This window comes from Rhipicephalus sanguineus, chromosome 1, assembly GCF_013339695.2.
Source record: "Rhipicephalus sanguineus isolate Rsan-2018 chromosome 1, BIME_Rsan_1.4, whole genome shotgun sequence".
NCBI lineage: Eukaryota > Metazoa > Arthropoda > Arachnida > Ixodida > Ixodidae > Rhipicephalus > Rhipicephalus sanguineus.
Window position 1 is genome coordinate 236928688 of NC_051176.1, and position 23597 is coordinate 236952284.

At 39.9% G+C, this 23597-nt stretch overlaps 1 protein-coding gene and 1 non-coding gene across 3 annotated transcripts in view; one reads left to right on the top strand and one right to left on the bottom strand.

The window, feature by feature from the left end:
- The first annotated feature begins 349 nt into the window (after positions 1–349).
- Positions 350–421, top strand: Trnam-cau (transfer RNA methionine (anticodon CAU)). Its single transcript has one exon. It is a non-coding gene; the product is annotated as a tRNA-Met (tRNA).
- A 2440-nt stretch (positions 422–2861) lies between these two features.
- Positions 2862–23597, bottom strand: part of LOC119375118 (serine/threonine-protein kinase PRP4 homolog) — an 86055-nt gene continuing 65319 nt past the window's right edge. The window contains exons 17-20 of one of the 2 annotated variants that reach the window (XR_005180349.2): positions 16973–17117; positions 4174–4238; positions 3409–3493; positions 2862–2917 (exon numbers count right to left, since the gene is read on the bottom strand). The gene's annotated coding sequence lies outside the window, so the exon portion shown is untranslated. Of the gene's footprint in view, positions 2918–3408; positions 3494–4173; positions 4239–16876; positions 17118–23597 lie in introns of those variants that run through there. The other variant, XM_037645317.2, reaches the window with a different exon arrangement.

Sequence of the window (23597 nt, forward strand, 5' to 3'; positions counted from 1 at the left end):
CACACACGCCTACCAGAGTGAGGATGGGCCTCTGCAGGAAAAGAGGGCACCTGAGAAAATGGCAACTTCGCGCTCCGCGTCTAAACTATGAACAAAGAAAAACGAACCCTTAATAGTCATCATCTTTCTTTCATTCATAGCGAGGGTCTCGTTCTGGCAGACTCGATGCCTTCAGGTAGTACGTGAGGGATTATTGGTCAGCTGCCTGCTCGTGAAAAGATCACGTGCTACGTGACGCCAACAGGCAGAAAAAAAGTGTTCCACACTCGCCGCCATGGCTGCGATCAGCGCTAACACTCCTAGGTTTGAATGCACATATATACACCATAAAGTCGACGGGAGGGCGACCGCCGCCGTAGCTTAGTGGTAGAGCATCGGATGCATTATTCGAAGGTCGCAGGTTCGGTCCCTGCCGGCGGCAAGTTATCTTTTCGTCCACTTTACTTTTACATTTATATCCTAATTACTACAAATAACATCCCCTATATATCCCTTGGCATTATTGTCTGTTAGTTCTCATTAAGACCCCATAGGGCCTCTTTAAATCTTGGTTATGCAATGGGAGTTAAAAAGTTCTCATGGCAGAACTTTAGAATACGGTTCAGTATTGATGTGGCAAGTACAGCACTAAATTTATTTTGCACAAATTCCCAATTACTTTTGAGATCAAGAATGAACCAACTCGCCCACATCCATCCGTCACGGTTCAGTGTTATGGGAGGCAGCAGAAACTGAAGCGTGGTAATATCATGCTGCAGTGAGGGGAGATACTTTTCCCTGGAGCCCGATCACTGCTCTTGCCTCCATCAGCACACATAAGCAAAAATTTTCCCCTGCCTTCACCCATACAAGAGTGGAGGATATATTATTTCTTTTGTCATAAACCCAACCTCCTTTCTTTATCACTCTTCTTTTCTTGCTGTTTGTCTTGCCCACACTGCTTTGGACTATTTGTGCACTACAGGAACAATGTATTTGATGTGGTATGCCGAATTTGGACATCATCTTGTGTGTAATGGGTATAATTACTCTGCAGATACAACTGTCACTATGCGATATCTGCCCTGTGCTTGTCTGCGGGTAATGCTCAAACCTGATGAGAGACCCTATATTGCCAGTAACAGTTGTACTTTGTGGTACATTTTAGAACATGGCTGGTAATTTCGAAATTCTAGTTTCTATGACAAAAAATATAAACATGCAAATTCAGGAGTCTCGAAGTCAGCAACGCCCGAATTATAAAATATGTTTAAGCAACCCAAAATGTTAAAAAGTGCTTGCAGAAATTAAAACATGTAGTCAAAGTACAAAATTAGCAGAATATGTATTTCTTCACCTTCCTGAGGTCACCTTTTTGTGACAAAAATAAATGCGAATGTTCACTCTATATATCAGGCAACGACAAAACAATAAATTCAATCTGTCTGAATTCAATATTCCTGTAGATATCCGTTGTTAAGGCTTTGAATAAGGTACCACATTCCCGTCCAGTACGAAAATTTCCTGCTAAAACCTTCACCAGGCCATCATATCATGGGTATAAGCATTACTAACAAACCGACAACAATTGGTCTACACGAATTCACACTCGTCCCCTCTTTCTTCTGCTTTTACCATAGAAGTTTTCTCAACCCCTCCTCTCCCTAGTTTACATAAACAACCTACCACTTAACATCTCCTCTAACATGAGCATCTTTACCAATAAGTAAATAAATAAATTAATTATCAATTATTAAACTTTAGATAACACCATCTTCTTGTTAGTTACTCCCCATAGCATTTAAAGGAGTACTGACAAGATTTTTAGACATCGCAAAAGGGACATTTTTCACTTTCTTGGCATGCAGTGTTAACTCTCTCCACACACCGGAGTCAGACAAGACGTATAAAATATTTTACTTTGATTTTAAAGTTTTCGTCACTGAGAATGTGCAAGCCAGCTCCACTGCAATAGACACTATCCCGACGAGTCAACACAGTTCCACCGAGTTTGCGAACTCTGCGTCTTGCATGCAGCTTAAATCGCAGAGATCACTGTCGGGGTCTCTGGGCAACAATTCACTCATCGTTGTTTACATGCACCATGAGCAGATGACAGATCTGCCGCTAGTACGTCGCGAGTAGCTTTCTCCCCGTGACGTCACAACGCAATGACATGTCACTGAGAAGCCACCCCCTCGATATCGAAACTGAAAGTGTTTTTTTCCGGTAACGGTATTAAAAATATATTCGATGCATTCCCAGGCACCACAATACTCTCTTTAGGGATCTTGACACCAGTGTTTTTATTTAGAGCAACAATCAGAAAATATTTAAAATTCGTGTCAGTACTCCTCTAAATGCCAAACGGAGCTGACTGAGTACTGCCCCTTTTTACTCCATTGGCCTACATCGCTCACATTTCACATGCTAATTTACAGAGCTAGGAAATGGAGCAACTCGTGAAACCCACCTTTATTGACATGTGGTATGTGTGAGGATGATCGAAGTTCACACTACATAAGATATTAAAATGACTAACACTAGGCTCCTCTCAAAGAAGCACAGACATTAAATGTTCCAAGTGTTGAAAAACGAGCTTTGTTACGGGGAACATACTTAGTAATACACTACCTACTAAACATGTGCTAGTAAGCCAATGAGCCTCTGCAATATTTTTACACAGCATCAATTAAATATAAGTCCTGCCATACAACAAACATTTCAAGGCCCTTTTTGCTCTTATAGGATTCATTTACTCTAAATTATTTAGAGAGAGAAAAAAAGAAGAGGCTCAATCTGTTTCACCATTGCCAACAAGGTTGTCACCAAGTGGTGTCACCAAATTAAGATGTTTAAAAGAAAAAAAAAAGAAAACTGCTGCATCCAAGGGTTGCATTGGCCAGCAACATGGTTCAGCAAACACCTGCAGAGGTAGCTGCACAACCAAAAAAAAGGTGGAACTTCAATGGGCCAGTTGCTACTTAGAACAGGACTACTCACAATGAAGAACTATTGAATTGCGATGCTTCAGAATATATTTTATGAACAGTTTCTAGAAAAGAACACTCACCTTCTGAGCAGCACAACATAGTTATACTCTCAAAACTACAAGCAAAATAGTATGCCATTTCAGCAATGCTTCGTTGTATCACTGGCGCATACGTGCATCTGTGTGTGTTACGGAAAAGCCTGTGATTAAAAAATGTGTGTGGGCCGGCGACAACAAGTCTTTTGCTATAAATAGACCCATAGTTCACTTTAATTATGGTCAAATTAAGGTGCGAAATTTGGCAACGGTGAGATCAAAGCTCCAAATTATGATCATGTGCGATGTAATAATATCATCCACTTTTTTTCCCTTCTACATTTCGCAAACATAAACATGAGGATTAACCATGCAGACCAGAGGTACACGACATCAACTACCTGAAACGCTGAGAATCCTTCGGAAATTTCTTCGCCAATGCCCCAGACTCAACCTGGCCTTTGGACTCTTGGTAGTTAGAGTCAACTGAACGAAAAAAGAATATAAAACAAATTTATGCATCCTGCTGCTCCACTTTTAGAAGTCAATGCTAGTCTTTGGCCCAAATTGCTTTTTCAGTATCCGCTTAGCAGTACTTGGTAGTCATGAAATAGAAAGTGACACTAACTGTGTCCGAGAGCATTTCATTAAAACAAGCAAATATCTATTATTTTCCCAACTCTGAAAAAGCACACTTCATAAAGATAATTGTGCCAAAGGCTAGCAATGACGTCTCCAAAAACTACACACGACAGAATTAACAAAAAGCAACATTATGAATCATGCCTTATGTAACCTGCTACCCTTACAGAAAAAGAATAACTAGGTTGTATATTAAAAAGCTACACAAACCATCTTTTAAATTTTGTGGAAACATCTAAGAAGAACATGCCTGACCATAAAAAACAAACGAACTATAATAACAATAGTTGTATTACAATAAGTCAACATAGAACTCAGTCAGTATTCATCTAAAAATTACTAATAATTATGAAAGCTTAAGAAAAATGTTTTACTGTATTTGTTCACCAAATCACAACATTGAATGCCTCTACTTTTAAGTTTAACAAGGCTTACTTTAAACGTGAATATTCTCAAAATTCTTGCCATGCACAAATGCACTACAGATCACAAGCTAAGTACAACAAAATCAAGAAAAGAATTACCACAGTTAGTACAATCGGTAACCAATCATGCCAGGTGAATCCCGTCCTTGCACCCTGGGCTTCACCTATATACAAACAGCAGAAACAGATCAATACCAGAAGCCATAATGCTGTGCACACAATTTGTGGCGATACCAATAAATTGAATTACCACGAACCTCTGCAGTAACATCCTAGTTTTCAGCTGGAGAAGCTGCTAGTCACTTCAAACTTATTAAGTCTCCATCAACTTCTAATGGCTAACACTCAGCATAGCCATCGTCGTATTAGCTCACAAAAAGATTTCTTACACAACTTAACGACGAAAACATTTTAAACAAACTTCATCTTCAACCAATAAAAGAAAATATAAGTTTCAGGCACTTTGTTCATCTCAGCTTGTTCACATTAGAAGAATATTGTGAACAAACTTTCTGCTGATGCAGGTGTGCCCACATGTAATGTAGAATTGTGTAACAAAAAAAAATAAGCAAGTTGTGTGTGTGTGTGTGCAAGTACACGCACAGTCAGTCAAACAAACAGCCATACACTGCTGAAGCAATGGAAGAAAAAAAAATCAGAAGAGGAGCAGCAAGACAAGATCTCATACACTTACATAAATCATTCACTTCACAGAGCAATATCATGACAAAAAAGTCAAGTCCTATGAAAGAGCCACTAGAAGTAAGGACAGTAAGCTGGATGCTTTTCATTGAATGTACAAGGCATACCAAATGATGGGAAGAAGACAAAGCTTGCTCTGTCTCAGCAGTTTCCGTGCCCATCATATCTTGTATTGTGTATCTACTGTGATATGTATGAACTTCAGAAAGCAAATGTTACTATCTCCAACTACTACACTGATGTCATGAGGTCACCGATTTTTTTTTAAATACATGTGCTACAGTAGAGTAAAATTGATTACTAACATTAAAGCAATTTATTTTTAGCGTACGGCAACAACTGGAAGGCATCGGTTCTAATGAGTATGACGTACCAGGTGTTGCATAAATAGAAGTAATACACAACCCATCCCCCTGAAATAACGGCTTGTTTACACTGAAATTTTGCACAGAGGTAGCGTTTCATGGCAGATTCAGTTGAAAACTAAATTTATTTCCACACTTGCCCAGGACATTCACAATACAAAATGAAAGTGTGCATCATCTATTAACAGAACGTCAGCTAAATTCACTGCAATGTAACAGTTCTACTATTAGTGATGACAAATAAAGCCATTGTTCAACTAGGGGAAAATCAATATTTTTAGTAGCATTGCCCTGGACGACCCACATTTCAGTTTTATCACGGATTAAACGGGCAAGTTATGCATGCAAGTGTGGCATTAAGCTGAACCAACCACAAAATGCTACCTCAAAGCAAGATGAGCCAGTGACTTAGCTAGGAGAAATGTGTATACCAGAAACTCGTAATTTTTTTAACAGTTGTTACATGCACGAGCAATCTGAGAGTACATAAACAGCAAAACTTGCATTCTAACATTTCAACCAAAAATTAAATGCTCCATTGGATCAAATATTCAATGGAAAAGCTGCTTGGTGCATAATGACATCAGGTCTTAATCCATGTCATGAGTAACCCTGTGAAAAGAAACTTAATGTACCTTCTTCTAAAGATCACAAGTGTACAATATACGTTCAAAGGCTGCCATGGGTCCGTCAAGTGTTTGGGTCAGACGAGTGTTTCAAAGGCTACCCAGCAGTCAAGTGTTTGGGGAAAGTTGAAGATAAATGTTTCAGCTTTGTCCCAAAACCAGTCTTGAGCAATGCAGCACTGGGAATACAACATAGTATCCCCATTGCCCATTGTACAGTGGCCTTAGGTCAAATGCACTACCATCAAAAGCAGCATATCAACACACAGCATATAGAATCTAGATGTTTAGCCAATGGCAGCTTTTTGTTCAAATGGATGGCAAAGAATACCTTCAATTTTCTGCTGGCCTTACAGCACAGCCCACGAATGCATACGCCCAATGCTTACAGCACAGAGGCAACTGCAAACTGCATCCCTTGTGTACTAGCTGCATAGCTGCAGCCTAAAAAGTCAGAATTTGTGTTTTATGGCTTCCATCTTTTGAAAACTTAGAGAAGTAAGCTACCATGGACAAATATGCAAACGGAAAAGTACAATGCTGAATTCCTTTCACAATAACTAATGAAAAAATGCTATTTTGCATCACCATTGAACCATCAAAGAAAATGAAGAATTAATTAAAAGCAAACAAACCAGTCGTCCAACATCATGTTAAGTCACAAAAGGAGAAACAAAACACTATCCTTTAGCCCTAACTTGATGACATTTCATTTGTCAATGAAGCTGCACACATATATCCCACACACACACAAACGCACACATTAAAATTACCTTATCAAATAGGACTAATGACAAATTATTGGGACAGTAACACACACCAAATACATCAGCAAGAGGAACAGTGTAAAACAGGAATGTATACTTGATCAGGTGAAGGTTACGAATAAAAGCATAGATATATAGAGTACATTGTTTATTGTGAAAATAACTGAACTATGCGAAAAAATGTGCAGATGATTTAACTCACACAAATTGCAGTTGTCTTATTTGCTTGTACAAAGTTTTTGCCTCATACCTTAGTACATGAAAGACATCCAATGCAGCTGCACCATAAGCTAGGTATTTAGTTGCCTACATGTGTGTATAAGCAACTGCCAATGCTTCATTGCTTTCATCAAGACAAAGTTCATTTAACACTCATTAATTATGGAATGCAACATATTATAAAGCATCAAAAAGGCAAGAGCCCTGCTGCAAATTCATAGTTCAAATAATGACATGCCCAGTACACCCAATAGCATGAACCTAGTCCTGGTTGGTGTTGTGAGTATAGCATATCCTATCAGTTTTGCACTGTTCTTTGTGCCCCACCTGCATGACACTGCCTATATGTATCGTGAACAGAATGCCAGCAATGCAAAGAAAGTTCTATTTGCTACAAGATTACTAACAGTTTCAACATTTAAAAAAAAAAAAAAAGTGAACTACCACATAATTCACTCCCCTAGGACCATAACTAGTTCCTGCCAGAACCTCACACAGTCCATAGATATTGGCTTTCATAGACAATTTCATTTGATACCACACTTCGTATCAGTACTTGTTTGTAGAGATGTGCATGTGCCCAGGCCAGCCTGAAGAGTTGGATCCTGCCCAGCACATGGGCTGTGCTTGGGCAGCCAGGGTGGTACTCCTTTAGGCTCGGGTTGAGAGGCATATTTTGTCCAGTGGGTTGGTTTAGCATTGGAGCTAGATTTGTACCCAAAATTCTTGCAAGCACTACACTTCCACATGAAAATCATACTACACACAGGTCCACATGCCTGTTTTGCATTAGCACACAGTTAAAAGCATTGCTCACAGCTGGGCAGCCTCTGGCAAGCGGCATGATATTGTAGGTGACATTGTATAGGGTGGGGCATGCCGCTCGCTATTGTTTGTAAGGTAAGCAGCAAGTGCCAAGTGAGTGGCACGCCCGCACTCCATACAGTGACATCTAAACTGTAGCATGTCACTCACCAGCACCTGCTTGATACAATCGATACGACCGTTTCATAGCACAAAACATTCCAAGCAATAGTTGTAAGAGCAGCAGACAGTACCTGTCTCCTATGTGTATAGTTACATGTTAACAAGCAGTGGAGATAGCACATTTATTTGCCTTAATACACATGTAACCATCATGTGTTACCATGTACTTTACTAGAGAACAGCTGTAGGAAGGCATACTGGTCCACCATTGATTGGGCCGGGCTGGGTGGCCCGTGCTCAGTGATTTGATGGGCCAGGCTGGCTTGCCTTCTACAAGCATCAAAACTAAGGCCACAAAATTAAAGCACAAGCAGATTTCTACTTGTTCGCCTTTTAAAAAAAATAAAGACATGCCACCGGAAAGCAACTAGTCTGTCATTTGGACTTGTCGAAAGAAGGTTAGACATGAAGCAAGGTAACCAGCGCAGAAGTTGCTCTTTCAGTTCTTATTTGTAATGAGCTCAGCATGTGTCCACTCAGTTTTCGAACTTAACACTTCCATGGCCATGTTGTACACAATAGAGGCCTCAAGGACTTTCACATGAAGCAAGTATACCAATGTCAAGAGATTTACAAGCAGGGCAGTTGGTGGAATTTAGCTGCCTTGTGATGTCGGGTCACACACAAGCCTGAAGCATCGAAGAAGAGACATTTCAAATCATTCGCTTATGCTCTTATTCAAAGTGTTCAATTCATATCAACTGCATTTCAGACAACTTTAATACAAGACAAAAGCTTAGAGGTGGGCAAGTTTTCAAATCTTGCAACACATTACATGCATGTTATCTATGTCCGATGAAGACATCAAACACTGTATTGCACATATAAAACCGAAATAATGTAAACATAATCTGGATATTCCATGGAATAAAACGAAACATTTAACAAAAGAAAAGTAGTGCTATATATACATCAACTGTGTTTGACATGTCATGTCTCGCACGATTTTTTTGTGGTTAATAAAAATTACTACAACATTTCAGATTCCTTTTACGGTGCTGACATGTTTTGACTTCACTGGAAGTCTTTGCTATATCTAATTAATAATAATAATTTGTGGGATGTTGCATGCAAGAACGATGACACAATTATGAGGCACACCGTAGTGGAGGGCTCCGGAAATTTCAACCATCAGATGTTCTCTTGCGTGCACTGACATCGCACAGTACAAGGGCCTCTAGCATTTCACATCCATCAAAATGCGAACATCACGGCCGGGATTAAACCCACGACTTTCGGTTTAGCAGCCAGGCACCGTAACACGGCAGACTGATATATCTAATTACTAAAATATGTTCATTACTTTACCTATTGTAGTGATCATTTGTCAGTACAGAATATTCATACTGCTCTTGAAAGCAACATTAATTTACAAACTGGTGCAGGTTCTAGATACAGGGAGACAATCTAGCTATCTGTGCCACATAATTTGTAGTAAAATATGATACGAACAGATGGTGGGGTTTTTACAACTTAGCTGTCATATTATGCAATGCAGCAACAAAATACACAATGATGGCACATATGAATCTAATATTGCAACCATACACCTAGAACCATGAGAGAAATTGTGATGGGAAGCTTTGGATCAATTTTCATCACCTGGCATTCTTTATGAAGTGATACCAAACATTGGTGAATGGGCGCCTGCACATCTTGCCTACAGCAAAGTCTGGCTGCTAAAAACAGTCGATGAGCCAGCAGCATCATGGACAGCAACACAGTGGCCCAACTTATGAACTGCTTGTGACATCATAAATGCATCCACACCATACATGTTGACCATGTGCCACATAGAAGATAGTTATATGGATATTACACACATAAATGCCAGAGGAACTTCACTAATTGAGCAACGTTGCATTGCTTACAACCTGACTTTAAATAGCTTAATTATAAATATGGTAAAAGAGCACTCCCACTTTTGCAAGCCCTATGTACACTCCTGCCCCCAATACACTTATTTCTCTTCACCTACTTACATTATAATCTAATAGAGGGTGTAGGTAATCAACAATGTTAGCCAGACTTTTGGCCTTGAGATTTGATATTACTATTGGAGAATACATAAAAAGACACAAAAGATGAGTTTCACACAAAGTAACTTTTTTAGTGAAGCATATGCACTGCTCATCCCATCAAAGCTTCAAATCAAATTCAGCGAGTTAACCTTTAATATGTCTACGTAGGTACAGTACTCATGGATTCAAACACGACATCAAATTTTTTAGTATAACGACTTGTATGCACAATTGCTCGAGATAACCACGTCATGGCGCGACGAATCTGGTCTCTAAAGATAATGTTGGCTCTGATCTATGCATTCCAGTTGAAATTACGCCGATATGACGTGAACTGAAGACTGTAGAAACGAAAACATCTGCATTACTTAGCCCTAAACTGTCCTACTTCAATTCGTGAGTACTGTACACCATCACAGTCTTCAACCCATATTATGTCCACTGCAGGACAAAGGCCTCTCCCAATGATCCCAACCCACCATGTCCGGTGCGAGCTAATGCTGTGTAGGCACTATTGGGACAATAGTGGCCAGGACAAAATATTTGCAAAAAAGCTGAATTCATGTTTATCTGGAGAATATAGTTTCAGCCTGCAGCAGCTTTTGCAACCTGTACAGTCATCCATTAAATTATAAGGCTGATGCATTAACATTAACATAGCCGAAATTCACATTTGCCACGGAGCCTGTGTATTGGAGACTTTTGTCCCCAGGAGTATTATACTGCCACTTTTTTACACATACGCACCAACCTGACTATATCAAACGCTAAGAAATCACAAAATAGATATACTGATAATTCAAAATACAACATTTGACAATATGAAGCTTATCTAAAAACACCACACTTCTCCGACAATTTCAAAAGGTAGCAAAATGTGGAAATTTACTGATTTGTTTCTCTATGGCCACAACAATAACATAAAAAATAGCATAAAAGTTCATTACTAATTTTTCCTCCATGCCTTCTTATGAAATGTGCATATCAGACCTAAAGCCTTTTGCATTCATGAAGCAGCGTAGTGGCCTTCTTTCCGATAACAAGAGACAACAGGTAGTACATTTCACTTCACAGTGGTCATTTCACAGTGGTACTGGCATCCTTCACCACATTACAAAGCTGTGCTGCAGTGAAGGTTATTAAAATAAATTCATCATAATGGGGAACAGACAGCGTTCCTGCTGCACAACCAATCTATATTTTGACACATGCACGTTGCCTATTTTCCCATCATGGCTAGCACTGCCTTTCCGATTCAATATACTGCTTGACAGTGTCGGCCAACACAGCGCCCCTACATTGGCAGAGATGTTACCATGATGTGATCGAGCATGTCAATAAGGAGAAGTGCACCTGCAGGAGTGCAGCATTCTATATATCAAATATGGAAGGGAACAGGAGTTTGATAAAGGCATAGTGCAGTGCTATACAGTTGCATGCAATTTTCAAGATGTTAAGACTCTTTTACACAATGCGTAATTCGATATATACAAGCTCCGACTGCAAAACATATGTCAGTCATATGAGACTGTTATACGGGGTTGATGAGTTATATATGGCCGATTTGCCTCTCCTAAGAGAGAGGTCAACCATGCACACTCCCCAATATTGTAAAGGTAAGCAGAAATTTTACTTGCTTATTGGGTTTTCACAATAAACAAAATTTCAGATCAAGCAAGTGAACTGTGTAAACATCAGCCCATTTTTCACCGCTCATCGAGTTCATTTAGCACTCCTCATGCTGATTACTATTTAAGGCTCACAGCACCAGCAATAATTTCACCTTGACAGAAACAACCATATCCTCCACACGCTTGCAAAAAGAAAGGTTTGCTAAGAGAGTTATTAAGTAACATCACAATGAAAAGTATAATTTGCACACAAGTAGAAAAGGTTCTTTCATAAAATGCGCCAACATTTTACTCAGCCAGTACGTGGTTACTGGCTGAAACTCACTTGGCCATATTTATTTTATACAAAGGAAACTCAGAAAAGCAGATAATATATTATTACAGCTGCTACATTAAATGAGAAAAAACTTTGACTTCTCTCGTTCCTGAAGGTCTCTGAATTGCTACCAATGTTCTTAACTGAAAGGTAAAATTCCTTAGCCATATAAAGGTGCTCGGTTTGCAATTTAACATAGAGTGAAAATTTGCATTAATCAGAGAAACACCACCATCACAATAAAACTGCATTGTTACTGTTTGTCTAAAAGCATCACATACAAGCACACATATAAATTTTTTATGGCAAATAAAAATGTACAAACCTGCATATAAACACTGTGTCATCACAAGGATCTGCGCATACAGCTGCCCATCACATATCTCAAGATATTGATCACACTGAAAAGTTGGTGCTCCTAATCCCAAGCCACATCACTTGTCAGCATTGTAGATCATGAATCGTTCACAAAAGTACTAGTTCATTGTATGATAAGGATACTATTTTTTTGTAAAATGTAATAGTATGCAAGTTCCTGTATTTTGCTCAGTGTTAGACTAATTTCCTTAACGTGTATTGGTATTTTACTTCATATTTTCTTACCCCCTTCTGCGCAATTTCTGCAACCACTTCCTCTGAAATATTATTTGCCTTGAATAATAATAATAATAATATCTGGGGTTTAAAGTCCCAAAACCACGATATGATTATGAGAAACGCCTTACTTGGCAACTAAGTTAATTAATTAAAAAGTCACAGTAAATTACTACTTTTAAATTCTCTTAGCTAGTGGCAATCGCAGCTAATGTGCCAAAAATGAGAACGAATAAATAAAAATTTATTGTAACTACAGCTCCCAGTACCTTCCATGAATCTGAAGCTGCTTTAGTCACATATTTAATGGTAACTTGCAACAAACACATGGATATTAAAGAAATTATGTTGGCCACCCATAATAAACTCTTTTCCTGTATACAGTAAACTGCACAGAGCACTAACATACTTTAGAGCTACTCTGCTCAAACAGCACAATGTAAGCCTGTCTTCAACATTACAACAGATGGTGCACTAAACTATGCTAGATCATACAGTGTATGAGAATTATTCAAATGAGTCCATTAATTATTTAAAAGGCAAACAAGAAAATAGATTAATTAATCAAGTGTAATTTTTCGACATAGCCCACTTGACGTCAAGTGCACATATTTTAATGCTTCAGAAGTGCATAGATACCCTGTGAGAATAAGACTCTTAGTTGTGACTACAGCCACTAGACTGCATTCACAGTTCATTAAGCTGCTCACAAATAAGAAAATGATCTGTCTACAAGGCTGTGTATCATTAATCTTATGACAGCAACCAAAAGGCAATAAAGGTAATACAATGATGAGAGTTCACAGCAACATGCCAAAATTGGTCAGTATTGCCTATAGTTCTAAAACATGTAACAGACATCCATGCTAAGAATAGAAAAAAAATGTTAGGGAAGTGTCTATAGGGTTTCCACTAAGCAAGTGAAATTGCAATCGAGGCTGGACAGCTCTGATCCACTGTCCATTGCCTCTGGACCCATTTTATATTATTATAAGTAAACAACTTCTAGATTTAGCAGCTTTAAGGAGCTGTTAATCTATTACAGGGGGCGAACCTCTCGCTTGCGGCCAGCACATGACTGTTTTCGTCCCACATTTAAAATTTTTAAAAAATAAGTATGTTCGTGAGCTACACAGGCATGATTGATCTAATGCATTGTTTTCGTGAGGCACCTCATGTGGTCACCATGTGTTGTAACATAAACGTGAAACAAAAGCTATATTTCAGAATACGTGTCCAGGTTCTAGTCAGTTTTGCGATCGGTATCGACAGGTTATTAGAATCCTGCGCGTCAAATCTTCAGAAATGACCCGTATAGGAGATATGAAAAAAGTTTTCTGTCAAATGGCAACGTTTGTCGACAATTTGTACAAACTACCCCCCTTCGCCCTCCCACTCCAATCCACTGCCCCCCCCCCCCCATTTGCTTTTGCCTGACAGTGCAACGGATAACCCGTTGCACTGTCAATTGTTTTACGATGAACATCCACCAACTAGCCCAACTCGCGATTCTTCTTCCCTGTCCTGGCTCTTGCAGGACTAAATTGCGTGACTGCGGCCTGGTGGCTGAGGTGAGTTTTGAGACCCCTGATCTATTAGTTGCAAAATTCGTAGCCCCAAATGCACAGAGAAGCGACTTCTCATTACTGCACACACAGCCTTTCACCACTGGTGGCAAGCTAACTCATGAATGTGAGCCCTGAACCTACTTTTCTCCATCACTCACTGTAGCTGCTACTACACACCAAGCTCTTAAACTAATACAAGAGGCACATAAAGAAAAACGATTTAAAGCGACAGTGGTAAAAGACACTAGTAATGGCCAGGCCCCCGGACCTAGAGCCTCTGCATGTCTTAGTCAAGTCTCTTTTCCAATCCCCCAGTTTATGGAAGTAAACTGAGGGATAGGAGATGGAAGTAAACTGGATAGCTGTTCTGGTTAAATTCCCTACCTTTCCTTTCTTTCATCTCTCTCTCTTTCAGCTAGTCAAGCTATGGTGATGGTTGTATTACAATACACATTCTCACTTACACGGTTTGCAAGTGTTATAGAGATAATAAGCTCTGCGGCTTAATGTGCCAAACCCACACTATGATTATGAGGCATGCCATAGTGGGGGACTCCCGATTAATTGTTACCACATGTGGTTTTCTAATGCACACTTAAATCTAAATGCAGAGGCGTTTCGGTAAGTGCAATCCTCCTGCAGCAACTTTTGCATTTAAGCAGTCAACCATTTTGTTTACAAGTTGTTCGCACTTGCCCACTGCACTACTACCGATGCCATAACACTATGTGGATGTTCAGTATTGAAACTAACTTACAAGACCTCTGTTAAACCAACAGAAATTAAATTTCCAATGCCATACTGGATCTTTCAGAAATCTACGGGCATAATGCTTGTGATGTCAAGAAACAGAAAATGTGGCGGCCATGAACAAAGTTATAATTCAGTGTGTCACCACTAGCTAACTGTTTCTGCCACATCCAGGGGGGTTCGATCCTGACCTTATTGAAATAAGACTAGAGCAGCAGTTTGGTACGGTGAACATAGCACTCGCGTGTCATACCACTTTGGGTGAGCCAGGGCAGTGGCATAGACACAAAAGCTTTGCGCTTGTTTTTGCTTTCCATGATTATGGAGAGGAAATTGCCAGTGCAGTATCAAACCTCCACCTCTCAGGTTCAACAAAACTGAACTTTTTTATTCGTTTTTCTCCGACTGCCTTATTATTCAGACATTTTTGCAGCCCATTCAATGCAAAAGAAAAAAAAGAAAGAAAGGTTGGCAACACTCTGCAGAAAAGGTACAATTTCAACAATTCAGTATAACAAAGTTTTGATACAATGAAGAAATGTCTACATGAAATGTGAAAGAAACTTGACTTTTACAATGCTCTGAGTGTGAGTGCTACATGCAGACATGCATGCTGCATTACTGCTAGCCATCGTTTGTAGTTTGAAGGTCATGGGGGGAGGGGGGGGGGGAGTTCACAAGCATCACTCTTATATCTGCCTATAGCATATACACCCGTCAAGAACTCATGAAGTAACTGTTAAAAGTGCATGCATACGCCACAAGCAATAAAAAATACAAGTGTTTTGCTGAAATCGTGCAGCTGATCTACCTATCAACAAGCTTTCATATAAGATACGGTGACCAATTAACATATCAATTCACTGGGCATCATTTCACAAGTAGCATGTTCAATGTCAGAATCTTCACTGCTTATGGAACCAAAATGCCATTTTCTGAGCACTGACATTTACTTCTTTAGCTGATCCGAGATTGAACTTTGCACACGCTACACTGCACAGAAGAGGACCTTCTTTCTTTGTTAATGTGTAGCAACAAATGCACAAAATAAAGGCCCCTAACATTCGAACATTACAGACATTGCCACACACTTTTGCACAGACCAAATCTGCAAATGTTTTCCAAAACAACCTACTTGTGCATTACATTACTCAGATGTCATTGGCAGAATGCAGCAAATAGAGATATTTGATTCATTTTAAAATGCCACTACAAGCCTGATGCAGGAATAACAGTTTTCTAATGAACTACCCATTCCTTAGATTTTTTAAAAAGACAATAGTCTTGTTATTGAAGTTTTTTTTTTACCTTGCATTGGTTGGTGTACTTTGTACTTTGGTCAATATTTACTGTATATTTTCTCACACTTGTTAAATATAACTATTGCAACTTCCTCTGGGGCATAAAGAAAGCCTGAACTAATTTATATAAATGAAAAAAAAAAGGTAAAATAAATTAAACACCAATACGACTGTTTCTTGTAACAGTTTTATACAGCATGATCGTTTCAAATGACCAACTCATTTTATGATCTGCAAATGACATTTACATCACAAAGATACAGAATTAAAATACAGCACATTTGCTTGAAACCAACATGCAGTATTACATGGCTTTTCAGAAACAACACAAATACCAAGCATACAAACTAAATAAAATCACTGAAAAAGACTTACTAAACAGGGCTCAAAGTTCATGCATAATTTAACAGAATTATTAAAATGTATTGCTATTTTCCATTAAACACATTTTAGGAACAAGAAGTTACTGGCAACCACCAGATGCATCATGGGAGATGATTCAGAAGAATGAACTTATAACGGAGTGATGAAAAAAAAAAACTTTACACCCATCTCACTGACAAGATACATGCAGGTGAACTGCATGAATCTAAGTCAAGTGAATAAAATACTCCACTACTCTTATCTCTCTTTTTTTTACGATTTTTATTTTGTTTTTGATATGCAGTTTTTACGCAACATACACTAATGGGTGACCGCGGTGGACAAATGAACATCAACCATTTGCGCTGAAGTATGTAAGAAACAATGCAATGTGTATGCTGTATAACCTAAACAAAACTGACACAATAAGTGTTTTAATCTGGAAAGCACAATTGAGCAGCTGATGAAGAAAAATTTACCAGTGTATACAGAGCAATTCATAGCTGATGCATCAGTGCTTTTCAACAAACACTTATCTACAAATCCCTAAAAATTTTGAAGCAGCAGGCAATTATGTGCTGACCTTCCTGTATGTTTCATGCTTTGTGCCCAAATGTGATGCCATGAACGTGGTAATGTAAGCAAAAATGCTCAATGTTAGCTGACACTTGTACTGTGCTAGAAATACCTGTCAGAAGGCAGTCCAAAGTGCCTATCAGTTCTCAACATATTGGCAAGCAACAGGAGCTGCCACACACACTTGTAGTCCCCAAATAAGATGCTTGAAAATTCCTTCAGTCCTTTGACCAAAAACTTCGGGAAGATCCAATGCCCTACAGAAAAGAAGACAGCCCATCACGTTCAGCTCAGATTTTCGTGCCCACTACACCATCTATAAAATCGCTGGACGAGAACAACCTGTTTGCAAATGACGGGTACTTGCTCGCAGCCATCACTGGAGAACTGTTGCACAAATATGTAGCAGTGCTCCAGTGATGCAATGTGATGCCCTTGCAATAAAGGGCATATGCTTTTTTTATTAAAAGTTTTCAACCATTTCCACACCACAGTCATTTCATACTTTGCAGACATGATCGCCACTGCGTGACCTACACACCACTCCTGTTCATTTGCAATGCTCTAACATAATAATAATAATAATAATAATAATAATAATAATAATAATATATGAGGTTTTACGCATTTCGCCTCCATTAAAATGCAACAACCGTGGCCAGGATCGTACCAGCAACCTTCGAGTCAGCAGCCAAGTACAGTAACCACTGTACCACTGAGGCAGATTGCTCTAACCTAGTGCAGGGCCCTTTATTACAACCCTGCTAAGATAATATATGCAAGAAGGAAACGTTTCAGACTTTATTTGTACACAAATGTCTAAAAAAAACCAATCAGTACTCAAGCCATTCCATATTCAAGAGATCCATGTGTTTTATTGTCATCGTTTTATTGTGCTCCTTGTTCAAGTATATCTCTTTGTTACGTCAAAAAAACAATTTTTAGCCTTATCATATGCATTAACACATTTACCACATGACCGTCATAGTAGGAAACAAAAAGAAACAGTGTAGTGGAGCAGATGCACCCACAGGTATGCGCCTGCGGAAGACGACGACGACAAAAGACCGGTGCTGTGATTGCGCGAGAGCCTGTGCTGCTTTGCGGGCCTTGCACTGCTTTACCGTGTGGTCATTCTTCACCCCAACGTCATTGCATTAATAAACCTCATCAATAAACCTTACTACAAACAGTAATTACAATAAACAGTAAGGAATAGTCTAGCATGGCCACACAAGAAGCTGCCGCAACTATGATACAGTCGAAACCGCATATATCGAACCCACATATAACAAATTATTGTGCATATCGAACAGTTGTAAAATTTCCTTGAATATGTTTTCGACATATAAAATATTTTATATATCAAATTATTTATATATAGAACTCTTATGATCCCCTTTAAGTTCAATATATCCGGTTTCGACTGTATAACAAACTGGAAGAGAACATCAGAAAGAGTTGCACCATAAGAAAAAATGCCAGGCCTGCGCTGAAACCGCAGCACAAGCACAGCGAAAGCTGGAAGAGCGGCATTTCTACAGCCCATTGTAAGCTCTCTTGGGGCTACAATACAAGTACACTAGAAAGGTACCCACACGCCATAAATCACAATTTTTGTGAAGTTGTGAAGCACCTACTAAGCCATTATTCGTCATTCTGCGGAGAAGCGAGGCACCAGCTACACGTCTGTAAGGAATTATGTGCACTTTGTTGACACGACGACTGATGACGAAGAATTATGGCTCAGCCCTTTGTAATGGATTGGAAGTTTTAAACCGCCCACCAGTTATGTAATTTGCATTGGGTGACGCCCGGTCGCTATTTCCCTCTCCCGTCATGCTGTATAACATACGTTGACGTGGGAGAGAGACGGGGGAGGGGGGGTGAAGAACTTTACTGAGACCCCGAGGAAATGGATCATGCGCTTATGGGCTTCCTTGGCAACCAATACAAGTGCACATGCGAGGAACCCACTACGCTATAAATCATTGTAATTTTACCGAGACCCCAAGGAAATGGATCATGCGCTGATGGGCTTCCTTGGCAACCAATACAAGTGCACTTGCGAGGAACCCACTACGCTCTAAATCATTGTAATTTTACTGAGACCCCGAGTAAATGGATCATGCGCTTAATGGCTTCCTTGGCAACCAATAAAAGTGCACTTGCGAGGAACCCACTATGCTATAAATCATTGTAATTTTTGAGAAGTAGGGCAGCGGGCACTGTGCCATTTTTCGTCATTCTACGGAGAGCCACGGTACCTGCTTAACGCATGTAAGGCATTATGCGCACTTTGTTGATGCTGTGCCTGATGACGACAAAGAATTATGGCAGATTCCTTTGTAATGGGTTGGAAGCATTCAACAACCTACTCGTTGCGCAATTCGCATTGTGTGATGCCTGGTCACAGAATTCGCGTTGTGCGACGCTTGGTGCTTATTTTACTCTTCTACCACACTATATCGCATATGCTAATGTGGTTCCTTCCCGACATGAAGCCTGTATAGGATCTTTTTGCAAAGCAGTTTCAAGCACCGGCATGGCTCAGAGGTTGAATACTGGGCTCCCACGCAGAGGGCCCAGGTTCGAACCTCGTTCCATCCTGGAATTTTTTTCTCATTTCGTTTTTTTTCTTATTTCGAGCGATACTGGTTACGGACACCGGCGGCGGCGGACAACTACGGCGCCCAAAACAGCCGGTGAAATGATCTCATAACAGCTTTCGCTGTAAAACACAAACAGGTGTTACTGAGTGCTTACACTGAAAGTGTAAGCACTCCGCTGCTACTTTCCTTCACCAGCAATTTGTCTGCTTCCCAAGCTTATACTCCATCTACAGTACCCCCGCTTTTTTGCTGTAACATTATACAAAGCACAAGGCAAAGAATGTGACAGAGTAGAAGAATATGAATATTAATCTCAATTAAGGCCTACTTTTTCAGGTACTACTCAGCATAGATGTGAAATGCTTCCATAATTTTATTCAGTATTCACCAATAATTACAATTTTACACTGAAACCTTAATATTTTAATTTTTTTTTATAATTAAGCTTTTCCTGTAGTTAATGCTTAATATAGAACAGGGGTTCTCAAACCAGGCTCGCGAAACTCTGAAATTCCCACTAACGGGATTTCAGAGTTTCGCGAGCGGTCAGAATGAATGCGAACTGCTTCATTCTACCCCCATTAAAGGTGCCCTACACCCTAAATTACAAATGTTGTTTCTATCGTCCATTAGCTATCTATGGGTCTTGATGATTGCTGTGGCAAAAGTGAAAGCAGCGAGAGCAAAGCAAGTAATATTTTAATTTGTTTTTGAAGTGGATTTCCGCGTCAACTGCAGCATCGTACATTACCTATTTCTGCTCCCATGCTGGGCATATTCTGGGCATTTTGACTAGTTGGAAATAAAGAATATACTGTGCATGCTTGCAATGTACACAGTGTGAGGAATTCACAAATTGTGAAAAGGGCATAAGCTGCGAAAAAGACACCAATTCGCGCATTACAATTTCGATTTCCGTGCAAATGACACAGGTCAAACGGTCTACACAAAGTACAGCCTTCATCAATACACCGTAGTTTGCATTTGTGCATCAGGGCAAAACCATTCAATCCTGTCTGGCAAAACACAGAATATCCCTGTACTCATCGTTTCTAAACCATTCTGACCGCTAATTTGCCAACATAGAGTCATCTGTTAACTTGTGCTGCACCGAAGCTGCCAAAAAGTACAGCGGCTACTTGCAACAGAAAGGCCACAATGTGCTGCAAGGTTCCGGCACACCAATTAAATGTAAGCTGCGTTTTGATTGGAACCAGATTGACACATCACTGGGTGAGCGAAAAAAAGTCACAGTTTCACCACAAGGGCGAAGCAATGAATGCGATAGCAACAAACTGTAGTGTTACACGAAGTGAGGCTGGCAGCTAACTGTTTTGTATCCTATCTCGTGTAACTACAAAACGCTGGTGTAAGAGAATACAGCCGCTCCAGGCAGCGATACTCTCCCTATAGTCACTTCGCGTTGAGAGCGCAGGACGTAGAAGGGTATACGAGCCGTCCCGCTGTGACGGCTTTCAAGATAGCGCGCGGGCCAGCGATTGCGACCGCGTTCTTAGATCCAAAGTCTCGCGCGACAACCCCCCCCCCTTGCGTCTTTTTTCATGGTCATTATGACGGTGGGGCGCTTCCTGTCTGCTTGACGGCAGGCCTCCCGAGCAGGGTGATGTTATCGCATGCACCCTGCGAGCGACAGAAACGGGCCGGCTCGTTTGATCTCTGCTTCAGCCGCATTCGTCGCCCCCGCTCGCGATCTTTTACCCGCAGTAGAACAACAATGCGCGGGGGGATCTTATCAATTTGGACTTCATACCGGAAGGACATGACGGCGACGGCGACGGCCAAAACCCGTCGAGACTGTCCGTATAATTGCTATCGTAATAATACGAAAGGGTATGTCAATTTCTGTCGTCTGGTTTCATCTTGAACTTGTAAGTTCAATAACTTTTGTTTGCATGCGTCCATCTACAAAATTATTTTTGCATTCTTCTCGGGACGATACAAGGAACCCATTTCAATGTAAAAGTCGGCACGTAAAATTTGGGTGTAGGGGCCCTTCAAGATCCAATTTATTGATTTGGACAAGAAAATTTGTATTGAATTTTGCATTTAACATAGCTATCACACGCCACATCTGCACGATGGGAGTCTGTGAGTAACGAGATTCGCACGGTGGCAGCACTTCACACTTCTAATAGTGCATACCATGAAATTTATGCGATTTGTGCACCCGTGGTGATAGCATGCGCGAATAGCTCGTAAGTCATGCTTTCGAGCACAGTTTGTAACATCTGTGCACATATCAATTCGGGAATTCTGCAAGCCAAGAGATGGAAGATGATCTTGGCTGTTTAAACGGAATTTTGTAATGGACATGTGGGCTGCGTTATTTGCGGCTCATGGCGCATCAGTGTGCACATGGTGCAGTTTCTATACACGTCGATTTGACACAGCACTATGTTGGTTTTGTAATCAAAATGCACGACGAGCACTTTGATGCAAGCGAGGGGCATTGCTTCGCGATGACTGTCGGCTACACGAGGATTTAGGCTTAGGCTTATGACTAGTGTATCGATGGCCACCTCATATAGTGCAATTCGCATCTTTTTGTTCTTGTTTTTTTCACAAGAAATAAAATGTGCCTTTGTATGCCAGGACGTTCGTTTCCATGAAGATATTGTTTATGTCATGCAGTGCTTAGAGCATGCAGTATCTGTATGGTCGGCAAGTTCCTTAGGGTGCAGGGAGGAGTCGCCAGTCGATCCACGTATTATCGCCAGTACCACATCAACAGCGATGGACTTGATATTGAAGATAACAGGCTGACAAAACATCATTAATACTTTGATTACGCGAATCCAGAAGCGCTGTGTGCTCCCCCTTCCCGCTCTATTTTCTATTTCCTTTAAAAGCACATGAATGTAAAGAGGGAAGCTAGGGGCTCCGTGGCACGCTGGAAAAGCTGTTGATGGTACCCAAGCCAGAGAATTTGAGAACCCCTGGGCAAGAAAAAACAAACTTTCTAATGAATCTTCACCATTCTAGTTCAGTAGTCTGTATGTATGTAGATAATACGCAAGAACAGCTTTTTTTTTTTCCACCATCTCTAATTACTCAAGAATAAAAAAAAACATATCTGAGACAAAAGTGCAAAAACACTTTTACTTCATTTCCTTCAGAAATGCAGTAATATAAATTATTCAACTAGTAGCCACCAGACAAGTACCCATTGCCACAATCATTTTCCTTCCTCTTGGCTTGTTCTTATTCCCCCACCTCCTTCGACTACGAATTTCGGGTGGCAAAGTAAGCTCGATGGTGATTAATGCATTTTTGCTTCTGTAAAATGTAGTGCAATGCTGCTATGCTTAGGAGTTATAACCACACCAAAATGTTGCAAATTTAAACATATCTGGGGGCAAATGAGGACATCTTTTGGTGCAAACCTCAAGGCTTGAATGCTCTCCTGTGCCGTAAACCACTTGTATTCATCAGTTACACCGCCAACAAGCAAAGCTGCTGGCGGTGTAAAGCTTCATGGGTCACATTCACCAAAACAGAGAGACATTCACTAAACACTGCACAATGTTCTGCAGAACACACAGAAGATATTCAACCATCTTGAGGTATTGCTTGAAAAGAATTTATTTCTTTCCTTATTCAATGCAAACCTATTTTCATGGAAGCGATGCTTCACGAACTGTTTGTTCTGTTTGGGAGCACAGAAGTTCTCATCCACAGATGCACACCAATGAAGATGATTCCTTGCACGTATCTGGTAAACTGAACACTAAAGTTTACTAGATAAAATATTGTCACCTGCCTTTGATTAGTATGAATGTTACCGCTAAGGTTAGTCATTTTTAATGCTTAGTGTCTGTTTTTAACATTGGAAGTAATAATGGCTGGTTACCACTTGGTTCTGAAGTGTAATGAATTTTTAGGCTGCACTTATATATAAAGAAACACAAAGAAACTCAATGTTAAGAAATAGTGTTGAGGAATAACATGCATAAATTGCTGCAATTTTCAAAATAATTCTTTTAAAAGACTTTTAACCTACCCTATCACCTTGCACCACTGCCACTTCTGCAAGAAAAGCCAGTGAAAAGAACTTTTGTGGTTTAGATAAATATTACATATATACATATATTTTAGATATATATC